The sequence below is a fragment of the Liolophura sinensis genome, chromosome 3 (genome assembly GCF_032854445.1).
Source record: "Liolophura sinensis isolate JHLJ2023 chromosome 3, CUHK_Ljap_v2, whole genome shotgun sequence".
Taxonomy (NCBI): Eukaryota; Metazoa; Mollusca; class Polyplacophora; order Chitonida; family Chitonidae; genus Liolophura; species Liolophura sinensis.
Window position 1 is genome coordinate 19,423,862 of NC_088297.1, and position 10,976 is coordinate 19,434,837.

A 10,976-nucleotide genomic window follows, 5' to 3' on the forward strand; every position below is an offset into this window, starting at 1 on the left:
TTCCTCCATATAAAAACCTGGGACTTCAGGTTCCTCCATATAAAAACCTGGGACTTCTGGTTCCTACATATAAAAACCTGGGACTTCAGGTTCCTCCATATAAAAACCTGGGACTTCAGGTTCCTCTATATAAAAACCTGGGACTTCAGGTTCCTCCATATAAAAACATGGGACTTCAGGTCCCTCCATATAAAAACCTGGGACTTCAGGTTCCTTCATATAAAAACATGGGACTTCTGGTTCCTACATATAAAAACATGGGACTTCTGGTTCTTCCATATAAAAACCTGGGACTTCAGGTTCCTCTATATAAAAACCTGGGACTTCAGGTTCCTCCATATAAAAACCTGGGACACTAGGTTCCCTCGTATAAAAACCTGGGATTTCAGGTTCCTCCATATAAAAACCTTGGACTTCAGGTTCCTCAGTATATAAAAACCTGGGACTTCAGGTTCCTCCTAATAAAAACCTGGGACTTCTGGTTCCTACATATAAAAACCTGGGACTTCAGGTTACTCCATATAAAAATCTGGGACCCCAGCTTCCCTCGTATAAAAACCTGGGATCCTCCATATGAAACCTGGGACTTCTGGTTCCTCCATATAAAAACATGGGACTTAATGGAACCTGGAACGCCCTTAATGGTTGACGGCTGGTATACAAATGTCGACGCATAGAGTGAGTGAGTGCTTGGGGGTTTAACGTCGTACTCAACAATTTTTCAGTCATATGACGACGAAGGAATCATTAGGGTGCATGTACGTATAATGTGCCTCCTTGTTGCAGGACGGATTTCCACTGCTCTTTTATTTAGTGCTGCTTCACTGAGACGACTTACCGAAGGCAAGTAAGCCGCCCGGCCCGAGCCATTATACTGATACGGGTCAACCAGTCGTTGCACTATCCCCTTGATGCTGAACGCCAAGCGAGGAAGTTACAACTTCCTCTTTTAAAGTCTTAGGTGTGACTCGATCAAGGATTGATCCTGGATCTACCGGTCCCGAAGCGGACGCTCTACCAACTGTGCTATCCGGGCCGGTCGACGCATAGATTAGCATCACGACATGAGTGGAATTCGGTAGCAAAGCTGCAAACTAGAAGTGTTGCACGAAGTTTGTTCTCGCCTATTTTGGCGATTGTATCATTTTCCTGTTATTCAAAGCTTTGCAGATCATGTAAAAATGTTCTCAACATGACAAAATTGCTGGAACATTCCAAATTTCCCAGAAATTACACGACTTTTAACTTTTATTTTATACTTTTCCCTCCCACCTGTAAAATTACATTTTATTATAAGTTGAAGTGGTGTTATATACAGTGCACGAAGTTACCACACCAAATCAATACCCTGTTCTCGAAAATAGGTTCAGGGGAGTAAAACTGGTTTGTTGTGCTGTTACGTATGGTTGAATGGCTTCAGCTTTGTTGCCGCCCAAGTCGTCGTGACATAGGGATTAGAGACGCCTAGCCGATAACGAAACCATAAACTTCCCAAAACTGACACGAACAGGATTAGTTCGGTTTTCATTGTATACATGGGTTTTCTTTCTTGTGTCCGACAATACGGATCAAGGTTCAGACGATCTGATTAAAAAAAAAAACAGTGCAAAAAAGTGATGCACACCCCATTAAACTGAAAATGAAATGAAAACATGGTTTTCTGTCCGACCAGACGAGGGTAAACCTAAGGGCAATTAGACTGGGTAATAATCAATAGACATTTATTTCGTGCAAGAAACCTTACAACTACTGTATTGTCATGCTATATAAAACACTGTACGCAACAACATGTGAATTGCAGCACTTGAAGACATCGATATGGCCCCTGGCAATGTAGATCAACCTCTTCATTGTCTTCGCGCCTCGAGAGAAACAAATGCGAGGTATCAGCCTTCACAATTGAACAAGAATCCTCTGCACCGCAAAAATGTGGGATAGTGCTTGCATTATTCATAATATCCGTGGGGTATGTTGAACTGAATACAATATGTATGTCAAACAATGCAATAGAATATTGGAGCACTCTGGTCTGCCTGATAGGGGGTGTGCTCGGCGTAAGCTGTCTGGTTACCTTCCGGATAGGATATTGCAGACATTCGTACTCCCAACATCCTTCCGTGATCAGCAGATTTCTGCTGAATCCCGTTTATCCCGATGCTAGATTCGGCATAAACATAGCGCAGTTTCACTGAGATATTTTTATGCTTGTTCATAGTTCACAGCGTCTTTTGTTATCAGACAAAAATAGACCCTTTCAATGTTGTCAACATAAGAAGTGTTGCGAGTTAAGTATTTTACTTGATGCATTTGTTATTGCACATGTGTGCCTTTCCAACATCATACAAAACTGCCGATTACCATTACTTCAAGGTCGCTATCTTCCGTTGCAATTAATAATGAAGCAATTGCTGGCATGAGTCAAAGTTTTAAGCATATTTACAATGCTTAATTTTGGCACTTGAAGTTGAAATTTGGATACGTTTGCTTTAAGATAACACTGGTGAGGTGGACAAAATTGTATTTTCTACAGCCAGAAAATAAGTTGTGAGACTGTAACTCAAATTTTGACTTATGTCAGAAATAGCTTTGTAGAATTGGCCACTGATCTTTGGGAATTTTACTGTGGATTTTGTTTCACTGGTTTATAGCCTGATCTGTGATCTGGATATTTCGCTTATTGTCAACACGAACTCCACATGATCATGCAAGCTTTGTTTTAGCACAGTGATGGGCTAGGTAGAATTTTAAAATACATGTGAAAAATCAGATGGGTATTTTCCTTATGGACGTCACCCCGAGACAATCACATGCGAGATACGATTGAAACCTGAAACTAGGATCCATGGGACATTACCGGCCCCGATAGCACAGTTTTTAGAGCGTCAGCTTCGGGAGCGGTAGATCCAGGATCAATCCTGGGTGGAGTCACACCTAAGACTTTAAAAGAGGAGGTCGTAACTTCCTCGCTGGCGTTCAGCATTACGGGGATAGTGCCCGTGTCAGTATATTGACTCGGGCCGGACAGCTTACTTGCTTTCTCACTAGATAAAAGAGCGGTGGAAATCCGTTCTGCAACAAAGAGGTACACTAAGGAATCCTTCGTCGGCATATGACCGAAAAAATTGTTAAGTACCTCGCCCTACTGTGCGTCAAATTTGGAAAGTTTGTCAGAGACTTGCCAACGGTAGGTGGTTTATAACAGGTAATTCAGTTTGACTGCTGTTGGATACACATAATCTTCTTCAGTACACCACGAATCTCCAAGTTAGCGAGTAAATGATTGCACCATTGGTTTAATAGTAATTAAACATGCACCCACTGAGTTAGAGGAAAACCGGATTGAGCTTTCGATGAAAACACAGCATTTTTGAGTAATTCTAGACCAGTTGGAATCATTACATTTTTTTTTTACCAAATTCTGCTTACGCCATGGTGCTGGCTTAATTAACAAGAGGCAGTATTTCACCGGTTATGTTTCACCATTTGCCAGCTATCACACTGTCTTCGCTGCTCTGGTTTTACTCTCCATGCTGTACGTCTATCACACTGTCGTCGCTGCTCTGGTTTAACTCTCCATGCTGTACGTCTATCACACTGTTGTCGCAGTTCTGGTTTAACTCTCCATGCTGTACGTCTATCACACTGTTGTCGCAGTTCTGGTTTAACTCTCTGTGCTGTACGTCTATCACACTGTTGTCGCAGTTCTGGTTTAACTCTCTGTGCTGTACGTCTATCACACTGTTGTCGCAGTTCTGGTTTAACTCTCTGTGCTGTACGTTCATAATTATATCCATATAACGCAGCTATCCAGTAAACTACAGTACTTAATACAGAAGATCAGGAATAACACGTCTTTCAAAATAATATTAAACTTACGGCATAGGCAGTAAATCCAGAGCAGAAAACAACAGTGTATTCGTTGGCGAAACGTCTCAGGTAACCTTTGAAATACGACCTCTTCTCGGTTTACCTCATGTAGTGAAGATGTTATTCCTAACTACTTATGTGAATGCTTAAATAATGGCAATTTAAAAGAAATTCTCGTGCTCCCAGTTCATTTCTGTCAAAAATGAGAGGATACTCCCACCCTGGGCGTCTCGAATGTAGCATTCCCGATTAGTGCTCACGTCACTCAAGCTGTGAAACGCACCCCTTCAAACCGGACCGACAAGCACAGCGCTAGGTGCCGAGTGAAAACCGCACATATGTCAATGGTTCGGGTAATAATGAGACTCCCGGTTGCACCTGTGTCCCCCGATACGGATTCCTCTGCTCTCGTACATCTCATTGCTACCAGGGGTCCCTCGCTGGCACAATCGGCTAAGGTGTTGGATTCACGTTTTCACCTTGGGCACTCTGGTTTCTTTTACCTATAAAACTGACCGCCATCGTGTACGTAAAAACAATTTGAACAAGGCGTCAAACACCAACATTATAGTCGTTTTTGGCATCCGGTAAGCTGATATTGTACCTAATATAAAAATAACACGTCATAAAGAATAGAACCAGATTGGCAACAACACTGCTATTTTATAAATGGTCACACGTACGTATTACCAGTCAAATGTGGCTACTTGCCTATCTGCCTATGTCAGGGCTATCTTCCAAATGTTCATGGGATTTCTTAGCGTCCCCTAACATCATCTCTTACGAATGAATGAATGCTTATGGATTAACGCCACATCGGCAACATTTCAACCATATCGTGGCGAGTCATGCCTTACGATGAATTAGTTTTAAAATGTTATGATGTTCGTTACAATTTAGAATTCTGTGTTCTCATCACATTTAATGTAAAATAATAATAATAATAATAATAATGGGAATAATAAAACTATTTTACACAGGCGTATTACTACGATATATATTGCTGAGCAAAGCTTATCTACTCCAGTCCTATACATGTAGACATGAATTGCCAGCGGGCTGAAATTGGCAGCCAGTTAGCTCCCCCTGACATAAGATATCTCTGTATCTATTCGTGATTTGTGAAGCCTGTTGGTGCATTTGAGGAGATTCTATTCTAATCAACCTTCATCTAGATAAAATATTAAAGAGCTTCAGTGTCGGCAGAGTGTATCTGAATTATATTTTAGTATATTCAAGTTTACCGCGTAATACAGTGGTCAGTGATTTACGACTGCTGAAAAATGCATAGAGCTGACCTAAAAATAGCGAGACTCACTCTTACAAGGTCACTTGACCTTCGTCCGTGAACAAATTCTTTGCAAGAGTTTAACAACTAAAGAAAGAAACAGCTATAAGGTTCATTGATTTATATTACTGGTTCAGTTATAACAAACTTTGGGTAAAAGAAAAACTAAAACACTGAGCTGAACAAACTTCTAAATCCAAGTAGATGCCGGTCAAATGGCGACTTATTTTTGCACTTTCTGCTTTTGTGCGAACCACATTTGAACAGGTGACATCACCTAATGTAGCTTTTTATGACCCCAGGACCAACATTTAGGTACACTTTTAGAAGTTTTCTATGCAATATTCAGGCACCGGGGAAGCTCCAACTGCGTGCAGTATTATCACAATATTAAGCACTAGAGTCCAACTAACTGCTATCGAAATTATTGCAATGTTTTTACCTAGTTCTGCCTAAACCAGAGCGACGAGAATATGTGTAGTTTGGAATGGGAAAGGGAAAGTTGCTATACTGTTAAATTTTGACTCGTTTACAGACCTTCGTATACCAGTCGTCCACAAAGATGAAATTCCAGGTCAATAATCGCAAGGGCCAATTCCCAAAACGACGTTTAAACACAAACCACCAAACAGCTGAGAAGGTATATAAAGTACGAAAATAGGATGGAATCATTCAAAGAGAAGAAGTCAACAGTTTGCAATAGTATGTTCTAAGCAACCACTTAAACCGCTTACCATTTATCTACCTCTGTCGTCTTAGTTGCACTTATTCGGTTTTGTAATCAAGCACGCTATACATTTAACCTGGATCTTTGTAAAACGACGACATTATCACAATAATCACATTTACTGTATAATTTATACAGTTACAGACAGTGCAAGTTATCTTTATTTCGACATAAACTAGGGATCAAGTAAAAAAATCACCATACTCTAGAACGTCGATCAAAACTCTGCCTGCATTCCAAAGAGCATTGTCTCTATCCCTTTTTTTAAGTGCAAGGTAAAACTGTTTTAGACCCTATCTGTGATATAAAAACCTGTCCGGCCGGGAATTAAGTTTTGAATAATTCTTGATTAACGTCTGATTTATTCAGTGAAAAAGTACAGCCTGGTGAGCAAAACTATTACGAGATTCCATTTTTATTAAATCTTTTTTGTTCTAGAGAGTACACATGACTGTTACAGTAAACAGCGCTGTTCATGGAAGTAAACCTTTCCGTGCCAGAAATATTAAACTCAGGCGTCATGAATACTTACCTTTTCCCTTCCATGTTCCGTGTCCTTCTTTGTACATAGTTCGACAATCCGTAGAATGAATACTGGATGTTACCAGCAACAGTCTATAATGTCGTTGAATGTTAACTGCGATGACAACACCGCATTTTGAGTAATTCTAGATCAGTGACGTCTAACAACTAGAATTAACATCATTTCATTCTTTTACCTAATTCTGTTTAAGCCATTTTGGTTGGCAGCGTGCAATTTGATACTGTTTATGCATTTACTATTTATGCTTGCCTGGAACATACGACGTATAGTTTTCTTATGTACCTTAGGTACATTTACATTGTCTTAGGTACATTGGATCTATCCTGAGTTGTGTGAGTTTCGATTTTGTATTTATGACTTTGCCTCTCTCAGTACTGGCTATTTAAATGTCTAGTCACGCTGTATGTTTTAACTTGCTGCTATAGCTAACCATTCCATTCTATCCTCTAGCTGTGTTTAAAACGCCCTACTCCTCACCTCAGCCTGCCCTCTGTAATTAGGAACACCTTTGCTCTGTGGTCTGGAAGTACGCACGGTTCGAGAAGAAGTGATGGATTCCAAATCAAAGATGACTTTTGAAAATGGTGACGTATCAGGTTACCTGTTGACTGGTTCCGGTTATCCGTGATTACCTTACTTGACGACTGATCCGGGTTATCCGTGATTACCTTATTTGATGACTGATCCCGCTTATCCCTGATTACCTTACTTGATGACTGATCCCGGTTATCCCTGATTACCTTACCTGATGACTGATCCGGTTATCCCTGATTATCTTACCTGATGACTGATCCCGGTTATCCGTGATTACCTTACTTGATGACTGATCCCGGTTTTCCCTGATTATCTTACCTGATGACTGATCCCGGTTATCCGTGATTATCTTACTTGATGACTGATCCGGGTTATCCGTGATTACCTTACCTGATGGACTGATCCCGGATATCCGTGATTACCTTACTTGTTGACTGATCCCGGTTATCCGTGATTACCTTACTTGTTGACTGATCCCGGTTATCCTTGATTACATTACTTGATGACTGATCCCAGTTATCCGTGATTACCTTACTTGATGACTGATCCCGGTTATCCGTGATTATCTAACTTGATGACTGATCCCGGTTATCGTTGATTACCTTACTTTTTGACTGATCCCGGTTATCGTGACTACCTTACTTTTTGGACTGATCCCGGTTATCGTTGATTGCCTTACTTGATGACGCCAGTTTGTTAAACCTGTCTATAAAAATAGTTGGGTTTATGATTTAAAAATTTGGTCAACCTAGTAAAATGCAATGGGCAGTTTTAATTTTACGGTGGGCCTTTTCCGACATGTGGTGACAATGACACCACATCAGACATTGGCCACTTAACACAGATAGACTGCTACATCTCCGAATAAGAATTCATATACATTTAGCTTATGAATACATTTGCCAAGTGGACCTAGAACCAAGCAAACCTAATGAATAAAGTATGAATGTGACGTCACTGAAATCCCTCCGGTTCACTACAGACCACCGTAGAATCTAATGTTTTAAAACCATTTGACTCGGTTTTTAAAATCCTAAAAAATTCAACTATTTGGACAGTTTAAAATGATATTTTATGTAAAATATACTTCATTTAGTGTTTTCTTTGCTTTGAGATGACTAAACTTCAACCGCGCACAAACACGCGCGACGTCATTTGTGGGAAGATTGTTTGGTGTGTAGAAGCGGAGGCTTTTCTGGTCTGTATTATGTCCCACGTTTGAAACTTGCAGCCACACTTAACGTATACTTTGCCAGAGCTGTATGGTACAACATTGAGAAGCTACGACGCGAGAGCTCAGATGATGGTAAAGATGATGCTGATAATGATGATGATGAACTGACTAAAACTATTGCAGTTATCAGACAAGGGTAACGAATCACGACAAGATTATTTGCCTACGACATTCTCACATTTTACTGTTTGTACTGTAGTGTTTTATACTGAACACCTTTAAACTATAATTCCACGTTTGTGCATTCGAATTGATAATTTTAAAATATTATGTTAGATATCTAGATTACAAACAGAGAAGTATAGTTATATAGGCTTCACCTTTTAGCAAATTGAATATACAAAATTGTATAGAAAAACACATACTCTCCACAAGAAAGATATTATTTTAGTCGAGACTAAATTGAAGTAAAGTAAAGTATTCAACACCCTAGTTCCTGTTACAATTTGTTTAGTGGTACGAGAAGTTAGAATGGTAGAGTGGAGGAAACAAATTAACCTTCGAGTTTCCAACAGAATCTGTGCGTTGCAAAAGACATTCGCATACCAGCCGTCAACACAAATACACGTTTCGGGTTAATAACTGGAAGACCAATTCTCGAAATGACGTTTGACGCAAACCACCAAAGAACTAAGAAAGTATATCAAGCACAAAATTTGACGAAATCATACTAGAAGCAATCAACCGTTTTCAATAATGCCGAAAAGACCAAAGGAATGTTCTACAGTTGAATAAATGAAATCGGAATTGTACCACGCTATCTTGTTGTCAATAATCAAAATATCATCTCCGTTGCGCTTTCATATTGTTCATATATCAATGTGGTGATCTAATTCAACGTGATGAAATACTGGCCCAATGGTTAGGCGGAATTAGACAAAATTACGAGCATAGTTTCAGAGAGTCATGACGCTATGTTCAGAATGAAGTCGATTTTAGTGACACTGATGAAGATGTTGTGGTATGCAGTAACATGCTATGTATCGTTAAGATGCTGACGGCTCAATGTATGCAAATTACCCGCGTTTTATGCTCTGCTGGCTCTCAATGCTGTCTGAGTGCCCGATCGGATCAGATTTAGGATCCATTGATGTTCTCTGATCACATTATGCCAAAGCTCCTTACATCGCCAAATCGTATGATTGCCGGCCTTTTATTCCCTGTTATACAATCTTTTACTTCAGGTCACTGAAGAGACAGTGGAATATGAATTCAGTGTTCAATAATCCAATGACTGTTGATGAATCTGTCACGTGAGACAGTTGCGTTAATTGGTTGGATTGTCCGAGATTTATATCTCCAGTACCATCACCATTAAAGAAAGACTACGTGTTGTAAGGTTTACACCCATCAGTATTGAAATGGACGAATGAGAGAGTGTTTTACATATTTTAATTGATACTTTTCACATCCTTTAATTATTTTAACTACGGCTACAGAAGACTGGCACAAGGGTTTTTTGTCCTTGCAAGTGTATTTAGACACATCCGCAATGCTGGATCGTAATTATGAGTTTCTTGGGAGACGTCTTCATTACTTTATGCCCGATTTCGCTCCTGTCGGCAGTCCTTTTTACCAACCATATTGTTTAAGAACCTCTAAGACTTTACTAAATATTTCCTTGAAATGAAGAGAATGATGTTCCATGCGGGCAGATGCTGACTGTACGATGGACTTTAAAACGATGTTTCTTTTCTTTAAATAAACCTGATGCAGCTAAAAGTATGAAAACACCAGCAAAATAATTTAGATATATAGTTGGTAAGAACATACATAATCAACAGTCATCGCCACAGCTGTCTGTTGTACACGTACATGTGTTTTATTACAAGACTATTAGATTTCTTCTAAGGCTTTAAAACATCATAAAACATTTACTTCAAGCTGTCCAAATTACTTTACAACTTTGGAATTACTTTACAACATTGGAATCATTTAACTAGCCTATCACGTCTTTGTTTCAAAATTTGCCATTAGGCTTTTTGAAAGGTCCCACCTAACAACACATTGCTGATAACGCGAGTGCAATTCATACATATAGGGTGGATTCAAGAGATATAAATCAGTAGGGTCAAAATAATTTTAGGTTTCCACCTAACAATAGCTTGCTGCTAACGCACGCGCAATTCAAACATATAGATAGGATTCAAGAGATATAAATCGGTAGGGTCAAAGTTAATTTACGATATTTAGATTTAGCGATGATTCATAACGCTTTCAAAGGGATGGAGGATTTGTCAATGTAGGCGTCACAACAGAAATTCGTGCATCTATCAACGGGCAACCATAATGAACTTTTCATGTCGATAATCGCAAAGCTAATTCCAAGAACAGTAACAGAAGGCAAAGCGTACAACGTAATACATTAGAACGATGACATGTGAACAAAAGCAGTCGTCAGTTTTCAATGATGACGGAAAAACGCCGCGCATGTGTGGAATAGGCGCGTAAATTTCACACCATTGCAAATCATATGCCGTGCTTTTGTTAATCAAAGTACTTATCACGGCTGCTCTTGTCTTTTGAACGTTCATACAATATCCGGCATTACAGACAGTAAAACCAGAGAGGCGACGACAGTGTGACAGTTGACAAATGGTCCCACCTAACCGGTGATATCCGGGTTTTTGTCAGTTTACCTCAGTTAGGGTTTTCACCCAAGTGCAACCATGATATTTTTTAAATCACACATACACAATTCTCTTACAACTCCCAGCCAGCGACGACAGGAAATGGTCCAACGTATAGCCTTTAAAATCAATTTACCACTCTCAGATTGTAA